This window comes from Dipodomys merriami, unplaced genomic scaffold, assembly GCF_024711535.1.
Source record: "Dipodomys merriami isolate MVZ:Mamm:240054 unplaced genomic scaffold, mDipMer1.0.p SCAF_5, whole genome shotgun sequence".
Lineage (NCBI taxonomy): Eukaryota > Metazoa > Chordata > Mammalia > Rodentia > Heteromyidae > Dipodomys > Dipodomys merriami.
The window spans coordinates 73325919-73347632 of record NW_027206068.1 but is presented as its reverse complement, the minus strand read 5'-3'; the positions used below and the strand labels follow the sequence as shown (position 1 = coordinate 73347632).

Here is a 21714-nt window from a genome sequence, read left to right as displayed (position 1 = left end):
TTCTATTCATAACTAACTGTTATATAGCACTCCTAATTCGCTTTCCATGATCATTTGTCCTCCTCCCAAACTCCGGTAACTACCGCTCTCCTCTCAGATTCTATGGGATACACATTTTAAGGTTCTCTAGATGAGTGATACTTGTCTTTCTATGTGTGGCTGATTGTCCTTAACAATGGTCTTCAGTTCCATGTACTCCATGGTGAATAACAGAATCTCCTCCTTTTTAATGGCTTAATGGAATTTCATTGTGTATATGACCTACATTGGTTTTGAAGGCAATGCTCATAAAGTAGATAAATAAAAGATAGGAACTATAGGGTCAATAAATAAGAGCTATATTTATCTGCACCACAGCTTTTATAGCACAATTTCATACCTTGACTCTACTTTAATATTAGCAAAGCTGGAAAATTGTCTGAAACATTTCTGGTTGGATGATATAAACTCCTTTATCCTGGCTCCATCTTCTAACCCCCAAATTACTTTATTCATATCCTTTACACACTTGCTTTAGTTTTTGTTATTGTTGTTAAGAAGGCATCTTCCTGGTTAAGATGCTCAGGGACTTAACAGGACTTCTCAAAATAGTTCTACATTTTAATAGGAAACTCAAACCCAGCAATTTCCTCTCAAATTTAAGGGGCAGAATTCATAACAATATGCCAAGGCTGCTGGACTGATCGAAAGCCAGGCTGTATAGAGACCCTTAGCTACAATGCCCTAGTAGCTTCCTGCTACAGAATCTGATGTAGTCTCTGAGTCCACATCCTTCAATCCCCAACCATGGTTTATCATCAACTATGCCCAGAACCCTTTGCAGCAGGGCAAGGCTCAGCGTGACACGGAACACCCAGACTCGATAAAGTTGAGCTCTTCCACCACAATTCCACATAAACTCTTTATCCTGGCAACAAATGTTTACTGAGAGCTCGCTATAGGCACATGGCTACAGGAAACATAGGGGTAAGACTGTGTTCAGTCCCTGAATGTGTTGACTGCTTATGGAAGTTACATTACATATGAGGACAGTAAGGGAAGGCAGACATGAAAAACGGCATAAGGCAGGGAGAAAGTAGATGAAATCCCATGGAGATTTCTGGTATAATTAGAAGCTTTAGATTGAACATCAGTGAACGAACAGGGGAAAAAAGAAAAACAAAGAGTACTAGGTTGGAGAAGCATAGAAACAGAATAATAACCTTGGATTATCATGAGAAATGGAAAATTCGCTTTCTTTCAGAGACACCTATTTTTCTTCCAGCTGTAGAGAGGCTGCAAGATGGTTCTTCTCTAAAGACCCTGTAACTAAAATGGAGGTTGGAGCAAGAGAAAAAATTCATATGAAATATAATGCCAGGAAGAACTTGATATTAAAGGATATAGAGATCTTGGTACCAGAGTAGCTCTGAGTATAGAGGGCTTCACCAAAGGGCACACAGCATTTCCCCTGGGTCTTATAAGGGACGCTGCATTTTTATGATTACAATGTTGAACTGTGGTCCTAGCCAGGCAAGAGAGAGAAAGCAGCAACGGAAGGGTGTGTGCCACCGGGGACCCTGCCCACAGACAGACTCCCAACAGGAACCACAGCAGAGGGGGTTCTGTCTGTGGTTCTATCGTGGTTCTGTCTGACAGCTGTCCTCCACATCATGGCAGCAAGCAAAGGAATAGATGCTTCAAAATTACAAGCAACGAAAGTGCTCTTGAGTCTGAATTGTGACATTCAGGAGGGATACCTCTTTGTGTGGTATATTTACTTTGGACCTCTTTATGGGTTCATACGATTAGCTCAGTGTGATAACAAAAGTCATTTACCTCAGCTCATTACATCAATTAATTCAGGGAGAGGTAGTGCAGAAGTGTATTGAGCAGTGTAGGAAATCCAACTTGAAATCTAAATGTGTTCTAAACAATCTTTATGATGAAAAGATTATTGCATATGTACCAAGAAAGGGAGCATGCAACCCATGAGAGAGAAAATTAATGGAATACAGCTAAAATTCAGTGTTGGGTTGCTTTGAAAGTTGAGGAATCTTACTGAGAGTATCTTAATATCTTATTTTAATGTCCACTATTAGAATTCATATTTAAAAGTTATCATCCTCTGTATGCAGACTATTGGCATATTAATCCTTAATGGTGGAACTATTTTATTTCCAAATCAATGAGTATGCCATTTCAAATCTAGTATCTTACCATTATATATCTTAACCATTAAGACAAGTACCAAGGAGGACAAAATGCAAATCAAGTTAGTGATTAAATCTTTCTAATTATTTAGCCCTTCTCTTGTATGACCATAGAACCATTAAAAATATATAATCATCTTATTAGTGATTATTTTATAGGACATATATCTCTTTTAACTATGGTGAAGAATGTTTATCTAACAGTTGTTTGCCTAACAAAGTATCTCGGACAGCCTGAGCAAGTACCTGACTGATGACATAGAAACAAACAACAACAACAAAAAACCCAAAAATACAACTAGCAAGTAATACTACCAAGGACTCAGACTTTACTTCAGAGCCTATAATATCTTTCACAATGGGAAATATAGATTATTTTTACCTATGATTTTGCTCTTAAGCCCAAACTCTGCTACAATAAATGATTTCTTCTAGCCGACTACAGGAAATGTGTAATTTGTTTCATGGCATGGCCTAGTTTAAAACCTTGATTCCCATAAAAAATGAAACAAAATGATTTGACTGCTTCTACTTGGAAAAGCCGTGCCTGGAATCAGGACCACATAGGGCAGATGTCAATTTGTTGTGACCAAGGGTTGTAGAAAAAGTGATCTTTGCAATTACTCTTGCTCCAGGAAGTCCTGGCGTCTGAGAGACAGTCAGCTCAGATCATCCTTGCGGTTATGGCTTTTCAAAGTGCTTGAGATCAAAATGCATTTCTTTTTAAATGAAGCCTATTTGTATCCCCAGTATATGAGACAAAAGCTACACTTGGAGAATTGAAATGTCCACCAATTACTTAAGATAAAATGAATGAGCTCAGGCTGTGGGGCTGTTTGGAAGGGTGCAACAACGCAATTCAGAGCTGCCGAGGACAGCTGCGGTTTTATTTTACCCATAGCATCTCTTTTATTTCTATACTTGATTTTAATCGCAAGGCACTGAGAAAATTGGGATTCATCGATGTAAGAAACCAGATTTGTTTGTGTATAGCATCTTACTTCTAAGTTTATGGTAGTACTAACCTAAATAGTGAGAGCAGAGGAAATTTTACTTCATTTCTAGATGATGTTAGTATGACAAAAATAACAGAGTACTCTGGAAATCTTAAGAACTTTGAAGCTTTTTTTTTGAGGCCAGTAGCTCACAACTGTAATCTAGCTACATAGGAGTTTGAGATCTAAAGATTGCAGTTCAAAGCCAGCCCAGGCAGGAAAGTTCATGAGATTCTTGTCTCCAATTAACCAGCAAAAAGCCATAAGAGAATTGCTTTCTCAACTTCACTGAAGAATGTTGTTGGGTTTTGATGGCCATTGTATTGAACATGTAAATTGCTTTAGGCAGTACTGCCATTTCTACAACATCAATCTTCCAATCCAGGAACATGGCATATCTTTCCATTTCCTTAAGTCTTCAATTTTTTTTTCAAATTTTTGAAGTTTTCACAAGGGAATTCCTCCACATCTTTGGTTAAGCTAATTCCTAGGAATTTTCTTTTAGGCTATTACAAATGAGGCAGCTTTCCTGATGCTAGTCCTGTCTTCCATGGAATAACATAAGACCACAAATGGCCAAAGCACTGCTTACCAGAAAGAACAGTGTTGAAGGAATATCAACACCAAACTTCATACTCTATGACAAAGCCATAGTAGTAAAAACAGCGTGGTACTGGCACAAGAATAGGCCCTAGGACCAATGGAACAGAATAGACCCAGAATAGACCCAGAAGTGAACCCACAGAATTATGGTCACCTAATCTTTGATAAGGGAGCCAAAAATATAGGTTGGAAGAAAGACAGACTCTTCAACAAATGGTTCTGGCAAAATTGGCTATACAGATGCAGAAAATTGAAGCTAGATCCTTATATATCATGCCAGACTAGAATTGACTCAAAATGAATCAAAGACCTCAATGTAAGATCAAAAACCCTTAAAATATTACAGGAAGGGGTAGGGGAAACAATAAGGCCCTTAGGTACAAGTTGAAATTTTCCAGGAAAAGATCCAGAATCACAACAAATCAAAGAAAGACTGGACTAAGGGATTGAACCACACTGAAAGGTTTCTACATGGCAAAGGGTATAGCTAGCAAGATAAATAGAAAGCCCAGAGAATGGGATATTTTCACCAGCTCTACATCAGACAAGGGCCTCATATGTAAAATATACTAAGAACTCAAATACTTAACCCTCTCCAAAAAATCATCAAAGAAACAATCACCAAATTAATAAATGGATTAATGACTTGAAGACAGACTTCTCAGAAGAAGAAGTAAGAATGGCCAATAGACACATGAAGCAATGTTCAACATCTCTGGCTATAAATGAAATGCAAAACAAAATAATGCTGAGATTCTCTCTCACCCTAGTTAGAATGGCCATTAACAAGAAAACTAACAATAACACATGCTGGCAGGGATGTGGCCAAAAGGGAAAGCCACACTGTTGGTGGGAGAGTAAACTTGTTCAACCACTCCAGAAAGCAATATAGAGGTTATTCAAAGGACTAGACATAGATCTTCCCTATGTCCCAGCAATTCCACTCCTGGGCATTTATCTAATAGGCCACAAACAAGAACACACAACCATGTTTATTGCAGCATTGTTTACGATAGCCAGATATCAGCCCAGAGGTCCCTCAATGGATGAATAGATCAAGAAAATGTGGTATATCTACACAGTGGAATTCTATGCTTCCACCAGAAAGAATGACATTGCACCATTCCTAGGAAATGGAAAGACTTGGAAATAATATTAAACAAAGTAATCTAGACCCAGAGAAACACAGGCTGCATGGTTTCCCTCATTTGTATAATTAGAATATGCCCATAAATCTACAAGTAAACACACGGGTGGTGAGCAAGGGGTTACAAAGGAATGAACTGAAGTGCAATCGATTCTAACGAGAACACAGATAGTATAATTCTTTAAAAAGATGAAGTCAGAGCCCAACCAAATGTACTGTGCAATGGGAACTTGTAAGAGGGAAGAGTGAGACCCACGGGAGAGAGGGAGAAGAATGAAGGGGAGAAGGGGGGAGAATGAAGGGGTGAAGGGGGGAAAAGGGGAGAAGAATGGAGGGGAGAAGGGGGGAGAATGGCAGTAAGAATTCATTGCATACACCACAGAGGAATACGAGTGAAGGGGTAGGTGGAAAGAGGGAGAAGATGGTGATGTGCTGACACAGACTAAGATGCACTGTACACACAAACTGCAAAAAGATTGAGTATATAACCTAAAACTAAGTAAGCAAAAGGATAGGTTGGGAGGAGTGGATGAGAATGTTGAAAGGGATCACATTGATCGAGACACATTTGGTGAATGGCAACTCCTTTGTACAACTATTAAAGATTAATTATATGTATATATACATGCATATATATATATATATATATTTATTTATATTTAAAGCCAGAAGTTGAGCTCTGGCTCAAATGGTAGAGTGCTATCCATGAAGAGAAAAGCTCAGGGATAGCACCCAAGCCCCAAGTTCAAGAATTGGCACGCACACACACACACACACACACACACACACACACACACACACACACACACACACACACTAAAAAAAGGTAAAATAGAGCATAAAAAGAGCACTCGTCTAACATGCACGATGTCTTGGGTCCAAAGCCTAGCTTAGCAAAGAAAGCTAAAATATATATATTTTAAATTAAAATGTAATATCTCTGTGTTACCTTTGCACTTGTATTTGGATACATAAAGCCAAGTAATACTTTTTTTTCTACCAACATACACATGATGATGTGATCACATGGTACCAAATTTTGATTAATAGTTGTTTTATCATAATAGTTCACTGTCACTTATTTTATAAGGGCCTGGTACTCAAAAGCAGTGTTTGCAAAATTTTTATGTTCATAGAAATAACATGAAACTTTTATGAAAGGACCTCCTTTGGAGTAAGAAGGCTCTAGAACATTACATTTTCTGCAGACCCCAAGTAAGAGGAGAAACAGCTCATTGAAAGAGCAAGCAGGAGAAGGGAAAACAGCATTTAGGAAGGTCAAATTCATCTGATAAGCAATTTCTCCTAATTGTATTTTTTGTTGGCCTTCCTAGAGATTTTTAAGTGATTGTCTTGGACATATAATAATATCCTACTCCAGATTTTCCTTGTATCTGATTCTCAGACACACACCAGGGCTAGGATATTTAAATTGTTTTTAGATCCATGCCTCATTCCAAACTTTAAAAGGAAAAAGTCTGCTTGCAGGTTATTGAGAGTTTGTTTTGTGAACTACTGGGAAATTATAGAAAATGATTCACGTGTTATTACATCAATGCTATAAATTAGCTCTTGAATTTTGCTTTATATATTGTATATCTCAGCACCTAATTTTGTGTCTTCTTATTAGGGGATGAAATTTATATACAGTGTTTGCATTCATGAATGGGATTGTTCATAGTCTTGGTTTTCAGTCTTCCTTCCTTCCTTCCTTCCTTCCTTCCTTTCACTTTCTTTCTTTTTTTCTTTCTTTCTTTCTTTCTTTTTCTTTCTTTCTTTCTTTCTTTCTTTCTTTCTTTCTTTCTTTCTTTCTTTCTTTCTTTCTTTCTTTCTTTCTTTCTTTCCTTCTTTCTTTCTTTTTTGCTGGTCTTAGGGCTTTCCCTTTTGCTCAAAGCTAGTGGTCTACCCCTTGAGCCATAGCACCACATTCAGCTTTTTCTGTAATGAACTGGAGATGAGAATCTCAAGGACTTTCCTGCCCAGGCTGGCTTTGAAGTGCAATCCTCAGGTCTCAGCCTCTGAGTAGCTAAGATTACTGGTGTGAGTCACTTGTGCCAGCTTTAAGAGCTACTTCTAAATAACAAGAGCGTTTCTATTTTCATACTAATTAGGTTTAAACTTTAATCAGGAGTATATTTTCATGGGAGTATACAGCACTGTTTATATTTCTACTCTTCAAATAAAGAAATAATAATTCTCAGGAATAATTTAACATTTAATTATTATATAATTTAACATTTTAGAAATGTTATGTTGATGATTCTTCTTCAATAAGTATCGATTTATGGAAATATTTAAGCACAGAGGTAGATAAGTCCTCCTATATCTAGTCAAAATTTTATCATTGGAAAACAATCAACCATCTCTGGACTATCTTTAATATAAAAATCACACATTTCCATACAAACCATAATAACCACTAATTTTAATCCTACAATATATGCATCTTAACTTAGGATTTCTGCTCTGTAAGGTGCTTTTAGTATAATAAGCCAGAGATCACTTTACCTGACTTTGCTAATTTACTTAGAGCTGTCCTTTTACAATGCATTCTCCATGAATAAAACATCTTTACAGAGACTGTGTATTCACAGGAGAAGAATCTACAGGATCAGCAATCTTTTTCAACCTGTCTTCAGGTCAAACTCTATCCAACCTAAATAAATAACAGCAAGTTCTTTTAATAAGTTATTTCCCTGCTGTAGGCAAGACACTCTATCACAAACTATGGAGAAACAAAGAAATAAAAAAAATTACCTTCCAGAGACCATACTTACTTGTGAAAGGTAACACATCAGGCAGATCTCCATAATACCCGGTGTCTAATAGACAGGAGAGGAGCTAAGATAACAGACTTTTGCTGTATAAAGGGCACTATGGCCTCGTGGAAAAGCCAGTCTTCGAGAGAAAGTTTAGATTTGAGTGGTCTAGGAAGGAAAAGAACCTCTTTCTACAAGGAGCGAAAGCAAGGGCAAACACATAGAGTGGCTTCAGAGTCCATGAGCACTTTGTACTCGAGTAAAGAGTGAGGAATAGAGTTGTGACATCTACTGAGCAACCTGGTCCCTTTTCTTCCTGTCAACCCCTATTTGTGCTCAAGTATCTCTGCCTTGCTATGGTGACAGGCTCTTTGAATGTGGAGACAATCTCAGTCTTCAAGTGACAAAAAGCAAAGAGCTGTCGTTCTGATGAAGTCTTAGTTATGCTGCATTGTTGGTCCACAGCTGCATTCCCCTTCCATAGCCACATATGGCCACCAGCTGAGTAACCTTTCCCAGACATTGTTGAAGTTAGGGGCTCCTGGGACTCAGTTCAAGGCAGTGGTGGTATGCTGCACACTGTTTGGATTTACCTTTTAAAACCATGTGCTATTTCTCCCAACTGCCTTTTGCAAATGAACCTCTGAAGAGAAGGCCTGAAGCAAGGGCAAAGACAAATTGATAAAGAATCTGGGCATACCAGTTGTGAGAGACAAATGTGCTCAAATCCTATGTGATTTACAAACCACAAATGCTTCAGAGATGTGTTACTCCACCTGCTGGTGACCTGCATCTTTCCTTCTTACTGTGATGAACGACCCTTGGTGGATGTTGTTATATGATAGTGTCTTATAGTTCTTAACAGCTGCACACATCTGAACTAAGAGACATTTAAGTTATGGGCAGAGAGTGAGTTCAGATTGGAAAGGTGGTGGTTGTTCCATTAGGGCTTTTCCTGAAGAATAGAGTTTTGGTCATTCATTCAGTATATATATTCATTGAGTACGACTCTGTACTGTAAACCATGTCATTTAGTTAAGCTTTCTTTCTTTTCCGAATGTTTTATCTTTAAGTAGTTGTACAAGGAAGGTCTCATTCAACAGAGCAGTTTATGAATACAGTGCATCTTGATCCCTGTCATCCCTTCAATATTTTCCCCCTCCACTTTGGCCCACCTCTTCCTTTATTTTTCTTAATTTTTGTGGTTTGGACTACATTCTCCTCTCTTTTCCCCTTCATTCATTTACTCCTCTCCCCTTGATTCCACCCCCCACCCCCCACTTCCCTTACAAGAACCCATTTCCTGGTACGGATTTTGTTAGGTTTTGACTTAGTCTTTCTAAAGAATTATGCCATTTGAACTTCCCATGAGGTCTATGATACTTCACTTAATTAAGCTTTCTTTTCTCAAGGCTTGTTGCCTTGTTGCTGCTTGTTAAGTGGCTACTCCTTTGAACAACTACTTAAAGATAATAATAAAATATGTTCTTAAATAAAGAAGGCTTGTTGCAAGAGACAAAATATCTGTGAAATTGTGTAAAGATGTGTAATCCATTCACTCCTGAAGAGACTGAAACTTTAGTTATAGGCAAAATAAAGGCAGACCCTCAGAGAAATCTGAAGTACAGCTGTAGTATTTTGAATTCTAAAAGAATAATTTTAATTATTTGTGATTTATAACATGTTTTGCCATATGAGAAGAGACTTTAGAAAGTAAGGTTACTTGATAAGTGTATTTTTAAGATATTATGAACAAATAAGGTGTAGAAAAAACTTGACTGGGAAACTATTAAGGGAAGGTTAACTAAATGGTTGTTTTACTGCTCCCTGTAGAAGAGCATACAAAGCTGGAATAGAATGAGAATACAAGGCAGCAAAGGGACTTAAGGAGTGGTCGCATTATGGTTCTACTACTTGGAGGCAAATTAATTCAATAAATTAATTAAAATGCTATGTATATTCTGTGTTTAGAATAACCAATAGCATAACTAATGGCATGTTCAGTCTGAGCTATCTCTTTTTATTAGAAACTTTTTTTTTCTGGTCCTGGGGCTTGAACTCTGGGCCTGGGCACTGTCCTTGAGTTTCTTTTGTTCAAGGCTAGCACTCTATCACTTGAGTCACAGTACCACTTCTGGCTCTTTCTGAGTAGTTTGTTGGAGATAAAAGTCTCATGGATTTCCTGTCTAGTGATCATCAGATCTCAGTCTCCTGAGTAGCTAGGATTACAGGCCTGAGCCACCGGCATCTAGTTTATTAGAAGCCTTTGTAATTTATTTTTATGAGAACCTTTAGCTACGGAGGTGGGGAAGGAAGGATGGTAGGGGAAAAACAAAGGAAGGGGTAAGAATGCTTGATAAGAAACGTACTCATTATTTTACTCATGTAACTGTAACCCCTCTGTACAGTACCTTTACTCTGTACACACACACACACACACACACACACACACACACACACACACACACATATGAAACTTTAAGTCCTATCAAAAGTTTTAAGAAAATAAACTTGACTGCTCTAAGTATAAAGTTACTAAACCTTATCCTGACCTCTCTCCTTAGTGGATGCAAGATAGGAAATGTAGAGAAAAAATGGATTTAGACTAATACTATATCAAAAATATAAATTATCGGCAATGCACAGGAATTCATGTCAGTGAGCTACTTGTGCTTTAAGTATCAACTTAAATTATGGGCATGCTTATTTTCACCACCAGTGGCTGAGTCTTTGATTACTTATAATAAAGGCAGATTAAGAAAAGTTTTGGGGAGGCTGGGAAGGTGGCTCAGTGGTAGAGTGCTTGCCTTGCATGCATGAGGCCCTGTTTGATTCCTCGGCACCACATAAGCAAAAAGAAAAAAGCCAGAAGTGGCACTGTGGCTCAAGTGGTAGAGCGCTGGCCTTGAGCTGAAGAGCTGAAGGACAGCGCCCAGGCCCAGAGTTCAGGCCCCACGACTGGACCCCCCCCCAAAAAAAAAAGAAAAAGAAAAGTTTTGGTTAAGCATATAGTAGGAGAGAAAAAGGATATCGAGGTAAATGTGAAAAGGAGGAAAGGACAAAGCTATGAAGAAAGAAAATAACCAAGGAACTCAAGCCTTCTTTGGAGAACACAGCCACAGGTAATTAGAGTAGCATTTGACGAATTCTAAAAATTTACATGTAAAAATAAACTCAGAGTTACAGAACATTCTGAAATTGGACCTGAAATTGCTGGTAGACAATAAAATACTTAATAGGTCTATAATAAATATAAACTAGTTCTGGTAAAATAAGAGATAGATCAGTGGGTTTGAAAATCTAGAAATAAATTCAAAGACATATGTAAATTAAAAGTCAACAGTGGCATTTGACAGTTGTGAGAAAGGATTACTTAATAAACCATAGAAGGCTACCAGCTAAGTATCTCAGAAGGGGTAGATTTCATTTCTCTACTTCATTCACTGAGATGAAGTTCAGATATATGAAATATTTCAGGAAATATACTACAGTACATACTTTTGGATAATCTGTTAACTGGAAGGCATTTCTAATTACAGAGTAAAAAATTTGCGCAAACACAAAATCCAAACACAACAGGTTCCAGATGGATTCAATAAATTTGACTACGTATATTAAAAAATGTTGCATGAACAAATATAATCATGTTGAAAGATCAGTGGCAAAATGAGAAGCATTCTTAATGTTGCAAAGAAAGTACTAATTGCTTTATCCTGTAGGGCATTCTTAACAATCAATAAAAATATTTCTACTGAAATATTAGCAAAAAGACCAAATGAGATAAATCACATAAGGAAACAGGCATGATTTAAATATATGAAAACTATTCAATGCCATTCATAATCAAAGAAGCACAAATTAAATTTTAGTGTAGTTCACGGACTGTTTCTAATATTTAATGGAACCCTTGTTCCGTTGTTTGGGGTTCACATTGTTTGGAATCAATTTCAAATTTGCATATGTTGTGATCCAGACAGAACTTATGCTATTGATACATTAGTGGACTTTCACAAAATCTTAATTGTTTAGTATAATACTGTTTGTAACAGATAAAAAGTGAAAGAAATATCCACGGGTTAGGAACATGGTCATAATAAATTAAAGCTGCTGGTACATCTGAACCCCGACAGCCATTAAGGAGATGAGATGGCTCTAAGCCCACTGATAAGGTACCATCTCTAAGATATATTGCCAGGCAAAGAACTTAAACTGTACCAATCAAGTGTGCAGTATGCCTCCATGCGTTTTACGTGGCGATTGCTCTTGATGTTGGGTGAAGAATGAAAGATTGTGATGGTGCATGCAGGTCAGACCCTTCCATTTGTCCTAAAACCCATTCTTCACCCTTGTCCAGTGCTCTGAGCTCCAGGAGGTGCTATCACTCAGTGATCTCAAGACCCCTGGCTTCACACTGGGCCTAGACAGAAAACCCTTGGTAAAAGCCCAGTGGCAGGGGGTGGGGGAGTGGGGGGAACAGAGTCTGTTTTTGTGGTTAGATCCTGTGATACCCTATGTCTTTCAATGGGAAGCTGCTGTTCCCTTCCAGTTTGTGCTGCTATTTCTCTCTGTCTGTAGATATCATCTAGATTGAGATCCAGACAGAGATAGAGATAGAGATATTTCTGTTAAAATGTGATGACTCTCTCAGAGCATCTTTGTAAAAACCTATTGTTATGCCTATACTTCCAGAGTCTCCAATCTCTCGCTCCTCACACTGCCCAGGCTGGGGGATAGTTCTAGGTATGTTGTTGCTGTCTTGGGCCCTGCTGCTGTCTCTGAACTTCCTGTATGCCCTTGGAACTTACCCATATCTAAGTAATTGCCTTTAGGTGAATGTAAGGAGACAGCTCTTTCCTCTCAGAACTGGGACTGATAAAGGAAAGATCTATTTGGTTATGTGTATCTATCTAAATATAAATACCTGACTGTTAATAGAATATTTTTTGAAAGCTATACAATAGATACTCCAATAGGTGGGTTTCTTAGCGAGGATTTGAGGTGGGAGAAGGAAGTTTGCAATTTACTGTATGCCCTTTCATATTATTTTTTTAAATTCAGGGACATTGATTACTTTATCAAATAAAAAAATAATTAAGAGTTAAGGAAAGTTATTTGAACTATACATACATAACTACAGCACTAAAGGCTCCAAGTCCCTAACAATCCGTGGAAGAACCATTTCTCTATGCTTGTGCTCTGTATTCTAGCTTCTCTTTCACGTATATCTCCAACAGCCAATACTTCCCTGAGAATCATATACTCTTTACCTCTCCTCAATTCTGTCCTTCTATAGAAAGGCATTCCTGTAAAATGAACAAAACCTTCTTTTTAGGCTCCATATTCCCCTCCCGGCCCTGACCTAATTCTACAATAGTTTCCGTCTACAATAGCCAACATCCTTGACCGGTTCATTTAAGCAAGGCCTTTCCACCTCAATCAACTCCGATCTCAGATCCACTCCCATGTAGTCACAAAGGCAACCATAACCCCAATCTCCTGGCCTATTAGTGTACTTGAACTCATGGAATGGGTCTGGGTTGAACTCCATTTCCTGGCCCTTCCTGCACTGCCCTAGTGACAAGTGTTGGGATTCCTCAGGGTTCAGTCCTTGGTTCTATGGTGGCTTCAATCTTTCATGTCAAGTTGAGTTTTCCTTGGAAAACTGCAGGCATAGACAACCACCAACTCACTGACATTGGCTGTACCAGGGATGTCGCAAAATGGATGTGAGCAAACTCTTATATTTGTGCTGTCCCTCCAGATTGTCTCCCTATTTCAGTGAATTACACCACAGTGTGCTCAGTTATTCATGACTGGAGACCTGAAGTCATTCTTTATACTTTCCTTTGTCTTACCTTTACCTCAACCATGAACAAAACTTTGAGCAGGAGACTCTGGGCCTGTTCTTTACATCTATCCACATCAATGTTCATCCTATTTTCAGATATCATCACTTTCCCCCTGCATTGTGATTTTCTCTTACTGGACAGCCTCCAAAATACAAAGACCAGAGTGATCTTTACTATGTCATTACAATAGCCTCTGATGAATTCTCAACTCCCTTAGGAAGAATAGGGTCCGTTGTGTATGTTTTCACACTCACTGTCTTCCTTTTCACTTCTCTGGGGTGGGGCCTGGAGTCAGCACCTCTCTTTTATTCTCCCATCGTGCATGGTTGGTCTTTTCTTAGTAACTCCGCACATACCCTCCTTTTTTTCCCCTAATGCACTATTTCCTTCCATCTTCCCAAGAGCATGTGCTCCTGTGTATAGTATTTCTTGCCTAACAAGTCATTTTCGAAGCTCTCTTTTCATGTTTTAAAAATTGATCTTTATGTAGTTGTATGAAGGGGATTCAATTCGACATGTCCATTTGTGATCAATCTCACCCATCATTCTCCCAACCCCGCCTCTCCGTTTCCTTAGTTCCACTTGCATATATACATACACTGAACATATGTACTGCACACTCCTCCTCTCTTTATTTGTCTAGCACCCTTCCCTGGACTCCCCCACCCAGACACCTCAACTTCCAGATTCCTCATTTTCATTATTTTAGACTCTCTGTGAGTTGTTCAAAGAAATTGCATCATTGGAATTCTTCCCTGCATATACATTCTTTAGCGAATACGCTTGTGTATAACTCTTTTTACTAACTTTTCAAATTGAAATCATGACCATCATTATTTCTGTCACCCCCTCCCTTTTTTCTCCTTTGTGTGTCACAGTTTGGTTATATTCCTCCTGGATTTTTGTTTCTTACCAGTCTGCCCTCATTGGACTATACCGTCCATGAGAATAGACGCTTGCCTGCTTCCATGCCAGTGCTAGCTCATTGACCACCATCCCCTCCAGCAAGGAGTAGGTGCTCTATGAATCATTGTGGAGTAGATCGGAAAAAGTGAGTATTGGCTGATTTGGTGACTTGTTCAGACTAGCTTTCAGAAACTTCTGCTAGTATAGTAATGTGTAGAAACCGAGACTGTCTCAGGCTTCTGCATTTTCAGTGAGTTTGGGTTTATTTCTTCCCTTCACTCATCTATCATTCAACTCAATTTGGTCCCGATCTCATGCCTATCATACAATCACACAGTGAGTCAGTGTCTAATGCAGAGGCTGTGTACAAATGCTCCATCCACCAGAATGTATTCTGGTGGACAATGAAGAAGGCACATAACAGAAATCTTTTGATTGGCAAAATTAGTGAAAGCTTTAGCTATTTGGAAAACTATGACAAAAGCAAACTGAAGCTCAAAGAGTTGAGCAAACATCTGCTTTCCTGAGTTAATCAGCACACAAAAATACAAAAAGGATAATAAAATAATAAAATCCCAAAGAGTACTGCACATCACACACACATAAACCACCACCACTACCATCACCACCTTACCCCAGTGGAAAACATCCAGTCAACATTCACCTTGCATTGAAGATGAATAACAATTTGTCCTAACTTCAACAAAGCGAAAATATGAACAACAACCAGTGAAGAATTGAACTTAAGAAGATCTTTAAAAGAAGATTAAAACCTCATAGCTGTGTAGGTTTGTGTCCTTTGTTAAAGAAAACGGTAATGTGAGTTGTTTTCGTTGAATACTATATTGTTAAATTTTCTTATGGGAGAACAATTGATTAAATTTTTAAAGAAAGTGATATTATTAACAAAATTATCATGACATCAATAGTCCAATTATTTTAAGGCTTATTATTCCTAACTAAACTGTGATGCAAATTTAAATATATATATATATTTACATATATATAGTTGCTCAAATCTAGAGCTGTCATAAGTTTAACCAATTAGGAAATAATTGAAAAACATATTATTTGAAGTAGAACATCTCTTTTAATTGGTTTGCCATTTCTTACAACTCTGAAATCAAGTTGAAATATTCTCTTTGATCGGCATCATTGCATTTTGATCTCCCAAAATGCTCACTAATAAAGTACAAATGAAGACATCCTAATTGCAGCATATGCTGAAAACACATCATACATGTTGAAACCAGAATTCTGAAAAATACAGAGACATAATTGACTTCTAAAAATTTACATAGGATACATTAACTTAAAGAAAAGGCACTCACCCATGGGCATGTGGGTAATTAATACATCCTTATTATCTAGCAACCAAAATAGTCATGTTTTCACTTAGGCTACACAAAACATCTACACACATCACCACACTTACACAGAAACCCAGAGAGGAGTCACTTTTTAAAACATGTACTCAATATTTACCTAGTATTAAGGATACACAGAAACCTTGTCCTAACTAAAAAAAAGTGAAAATAAAAAACCAGCAACCAGAAATGAACTGAATTAAGAAAGAGATTCTATGAATACATGATCGATTCATTTCTTTAAGTGTTTTAGGAGTTTTTCTATTCAGGCCTTTCCTAAGAAACACAGACATTTGTCTAATATGTGAAGCTGCAACTGACCATATCAAATCAGAGGGTCTGATTAATTTAAAAATGGTTCAATAAGATTTGAATACAATCAAACATATTTTAGCTAGACAGTTTATATGGCAGGTAGACACTTGTAAAATTCTTAAAACTCCAAGTGCCTAGATATGAACTCGTGTCTCCTGACAAGATTCACTAGTCTTGTTTATACAATTAATTTACATAATTTTGGAGGGCCTTTTGATAATTTATAGCATATAACTCTTAATAGTTTTTAAGTTATAATAGCCAAGAAATCCCAAACGAAATACATATTAGGGCAATTACTCTTACAGAATCTCTTGGCAATGAAGTTATCTATAGTTTCTCTAAAATACGATAGTATATCCATTTCTTTTATTATTTTTAAATATATTTCATTTTTGTTCCAGAACATAAATTATGTTAAGATCATGTTGCTATGAAGTTATCAGAATGCATGTATGGGTATGTGTTACTCTTGTTTGTAATGTTTTTCATGCTAAATTTCACATCTTCTCAATTAAAATGCACATCTTCTCAGTGTTCCTGGGTTAAATTCAAACTACTGGGATAAAGCAGTAACTTCAGAACCAGAAGGTATTACCTTCCTACTTAATCCCTTCAGTGTAGAGATAAAGAAAATAAAAATTGTGGTGCTCTAGTTAAATATGCTCAGAGTAACACAGTATACTTGTGGTATAGTCAGGATAAGCTCAATTGCTATGGAATGCTTGCATGTGATTGTGTGTGTGTGTGTGTGTGTGTGTGCGTGCGCGCGTGTGCACGCGCATGCATGCATGCGTGCACACACACCAGCCTGGGGCTTGAACTCAGGGCCTGGGTACTGTCTCTGAGCTTTTTGTGATCAAAGCTAGCACTCTACCCCTGGAACCACAACTCCACTTCCAGTTTTTTTGGTAGTTTATTGGAGATAAGAGTCTCACAGACTTTCATGCTCAGGTTGGCTTTGAACCACAATCCTTGGATCTCAGCCTCCTGAGTAACAGGATTTATAAGTGTGAGCCACTGGCGCCTGGAAGTATATAACACATTTTACACTTCACAATTACCATTAGTTATGATAGAAAATTACAGGTGCAAACCAGAGATCTTTGAAAAAAATAAGATATGCAGATAAATAATTCTTTCACATGCAGCAAATACAACACACATTTATTATTGTTAACCAGTTTGAATGTGTTTGACTGGGCTCATTCCCTTCAGTGCCTGGTTCTTTTTTCCTTCAAAGACCTGGTCCAAATAAGTACACTATGCTTATGCAAATTTTTTGTGTTTATGCAATCAGAACATTGCAATAATTATTTCTGGAATTACTTTTATAGCTGCTTCAAAGCAATAGTGTAATGAGCTTTCTAAGCAACTGCTACTGTCTAGTTATATTTCCCTGATAATTTATTATTATTATTACTATTTGCTGGAAAACCTGTTCGGTCTTTGGAAGGCAATGTTTGCTGTAAGTTGAGCTGGCTAGAAATCTATCATGTGCAATTTGTGAAAGATACTGTTTGCAAAAAGGCTGTGGATTCTGCCATGTGAGATGAGGCATTTGAAAATGTTAGAGGGAAAGCTGGGAATTAAGCTTTAAAATCCTTTAGGAGCCAGAGGGAGGAGATTATCAGGCCTGAGGCATAGGGTATTGTTTTATTCTGTAATTATTTTACTGTCTTCCATATGGACTGGAATCTGCACCAGAGACATACTAGAGCCTCAACAAATGCCTGTTGATTAATTGTTGAATTTAAAAAGTAATTGGACAAATTTACTTCTTATAGATGTTCTAGCACAAAGTGAGTCAAAGAACATTTAAAGCTATAAAATGTTTTTTAAACATCTGTTCTTAATACTTCCTCCAGAGTGACACAAAATTATGGCCAAACATACTAAACAGCTTTCCAAAGGTCTCACAGCTTGCTATTGCTAGAGATAACATTCTAAGTTTAATATATCCCCAATCCTTGTCTCCCAGAACCCTTCACAATCATTTCTTTCCCTGTTAAAGAAAGATAGACAAGCCCAGTGCACAAATCTGATCCCATAAAAGTCAGGAAACAGTGGGATTTATACCCCATTTCTTCAGCATAATATATGTTTGGTTTTCATAAAGATTGAATACACCCTGTTTAATAATACAACCTGCTAATTTAAAAAACATCTTTTTTACTTTTTTGTACTCGTAGCATTTTCAAAGTAAGCATGATTGTTGGCTGTTCTATAACTTTCCTTCTTACTAGAAGATATACCTTGCTGATTTCTTAGTTACCAATATTTATGATAATGTCTTCCTAAGCAAGCATTCATAGCCATTATTTATTTCAAATTTATTACCTTTTAACTTATTTAGATAACTCTTGCTTGGCAAGATGCATAACAACTCTCTCAATTATTTGATTATGTCTTCACAGCAACTGCTAAAGATAGTTTATTTATCTCTATGGAATTGAACCCACTGATATTGAAACCTTGAGACCTCTCTCTCTCTCTCTCTCTCTCTCTCTCTCTCTCTCTCTCTCTCTCTCTCTCTCTCTCTCTGAGAGAGGGAAAATAAAAGGAAAGGAAAGAATAAAATAAACTTGTAGTATATGTAAAGATATTACCAGATAGCAGAAATATATATGACATAATGGAAATATATCTAAATATATTAGGGATTCTAAAATGAAACAATTTCCAGAAAGAGTTTCTTTACAGTCCTCAGATGAAATGATGAATGAGAATGAAGACTATTTATTTATTGAAGGCTCATTGCATTCCTGAAAGGGCACGAAGAACGGTGGAGTCTAGAGGACTTGGTGAATGCACTGCAGTGTGGCAAGCGAGCGTCACGGAGCCCTGGGCAGGGGCTCTGCTAGGGAACTCTGGGCACAGGGTTCTCTATGGAAAACCATGGCAGGGCTTGGTAGGCAGTCACTATGGGCCTGGTACTCGAGCTGAGTTTGCAAGATGGATAAGAATTAAGAACGTCTGCTGAGTCACCATAGCTTCAAGGGCAAAATTAGGTGTGATGGCTCTTCCCAGCATGAAGAATTGGGTTTGTCAGGTTATCTTTGCCAAGTCTCTAAAGCTGAAACTGAGATGGGAAGTTATACTTAAATTATTTTTATAAATGACTACTCAACATATTAAATGTTACATAAATGTTACCATGTTCACATTCAGATAAGTTAATTCTATATTCATTTAATCGTTACTATTTTCTAAGTAAGGTCTCAGCCATGTACAATTCTAGTTTGAAACTGCAGTATCAAGTCAACACCAATGATCTGAGGGATCTATAATGTAGTTACGGCTGCATAACAGAAGCGTACATTGTAATGTTCTTACTATGAACCCATTATTCAATTCTTCATCCTTTAACTAAAATCAGGAAAAATATATAGTAGGTCAAAGAACAATTTTTAAGCCCATAATAATTAAACTTCCGAATTCCCCGATACTAGACCACTTGCACAAAAACAATTTATTTCTGATGGAAATAATTTTAAGGAAAGTAATAGCAATGAAAATCTGTTTTATTAACTGGCACTTGACTTTATAAATGGTCATGAACTGATTTGGCATGCTTAATTTTAATTACAAACAGCTCATTTCTGCAGATTTATTATCTTACATAAAACTGATCTGACTGCCCTGTAGAAAAGTAGATATGCTACAATTTGCTTCTGGTGAGAGGATCTTGAGCCTACTTTTATTCTCTTCAAGTTATTAGAGCTTTAGCATTTCTGGCAACAGTCATATCCCAGTATCTAATATAATTAATCATCTTAGTTTTTAGGTGCTTATGCTTCGGTAGTAAAAATGTAATCCCAAACTTAATTACTCATGCCTAAATTTGATTTCATAGCTAAATATTTTGTTAATAAAAATTTTAAAAGATGATTGGAAATTTTTATCAATACTGGCCAACAGGGTTTTCTTGTAAACACTTCATTTCCCAGCAGTGAGACAGACTTCCATTATATGTGTGCAAATTAGAAAGCAAGCCAAAATCTTTAGCGCTTCCCTCTGTGGACATCTGGGAATTGATTCTGGTTTGTCAAAGCAGAGGCTGATTTAATCCTCCAACAAAAGACAACTTTATCTTCCAAACATATTTATTATATTCACCTTAAGAATTGACTACATTTCCTCTTTTTAATGAGTCTTCCTCAAATTTATTCCTTTTAAAATATAGCTTTATAGTTATTATTAATGTATTGTACAGAAGGGTTATCAGTTCACAATTCAGGCAGTGCACATTTCTCTTTTGGACAATATCATTGCTTCCTTTGTTTTCCCTTTTCCTCCTCTGGTCCCTGCCCACAAGTTGCATAGTTAAATTTCTTCATGATTTCCTAAATACATGTACAACACAGAGTTCAAAGTTTAATTCCACAAACAAGTACATGCAAATTGCTATGAAAGATAGGCCATGTATGTGTGTGAAAAATAGACAAATAATGATAGTACTATTTATTGTAGTACACTTACATATGCATATATGTTCATGTCAATTCCTGTTGAAATGGTTTTTTTTGTCAGTTGTGGGGCTTAAACTCTGGGCCTGGGCGCTGTCCCTAAGCTCTTTAGCTCAAGGCTAACACTCTACCACTTGAGCCACAGCACCACTTCTGATTTTCTAGTGGTTTATTGGAGATAAGGGTCTCACAGACTTTCTTGCCCAGTCTGGCTTTGAACCGTGATCCTCAGATCTTAGCCTCCTGAGGAGGTGTGAGCCACCAGTGCCTAGCTGAAATGGAATTTTAAAATTGCTATTGAACATTGTAAAATCCCTTTTCAACATCTCCCACTGCTTTGACAAATCATATTATTAAAGACTTAATAGTGAATTGCTCTGACTTTCTAAGAGAATTTCCATGTGCTCATGATACAATGCTATTTTTAACATGCTAGTGAATTCTCTTTTAGTATTATTTTATTTAGATTTTTATATTGACATCTGGAAGAGGTGCAGTACTTACAATTTTGGGGTTTTATTTGTATTTTGTTTTGGTTGCTCATGAAATTTTTCAGCGTTGAAATTACTTCATAAGAAGAATTTAGAAATTGTCTTCTATTTTTTTCCCTCTGGAATAGTTTATATCTGGATATTTTGTAAATGATTACTTTTAATGTTATGCTAGTTTTTCTGGAGGTACTGCTCATTCAAACTGATGTTATGCTAGTTTTTCTGGAGGTACTGCTCATTCAAAATTATTTACATTGAGAAGATGAAAACAAAAATGGAGACCTATATCTCAGGATCTGGAAAAAGTAAGAGGTTTGAAAGTAGCGATCTGGAAACTGAGTTCCAACACCAGCATTTATTACTCGTGCTAATTTGAGTAAATTCCTTAAGTTTTTACAATTTTCCTTTAGTCACAATAAATGGGAGCTGTAACACTCCAAGCTATATTTCTAGTGAAACTCCATTCTAATGGACACACAGAAATGCAAACTGCCCTCTTATCAATTTTCAAAATTCAGATAGTTTCAATGTACAAAAAAAAGTTTAAATTCCCTCTAATTTAAAAATAGAGAGCAGTTAGTGTTAATGATCAGAAAGTTCAAAGTTGAGGCTGGGAAGCAC

The 21714-nt window shown here is 37.1% G+C and overlaps 1 protein-coding gene across 1 annotated transcript in view; it reads right to left on the bottom strand.

The window, feature by feature from the left end:
* Cntnap2 (contactin associated protein 2) overlaps positions 1-21714 on the bottom strand; it is a 1671549-nt gene that overhangs the window by 668069 nt on the left and 981766 nt on the right. The gene's annotated exons all lie outside the window — the stretch shown is intronic.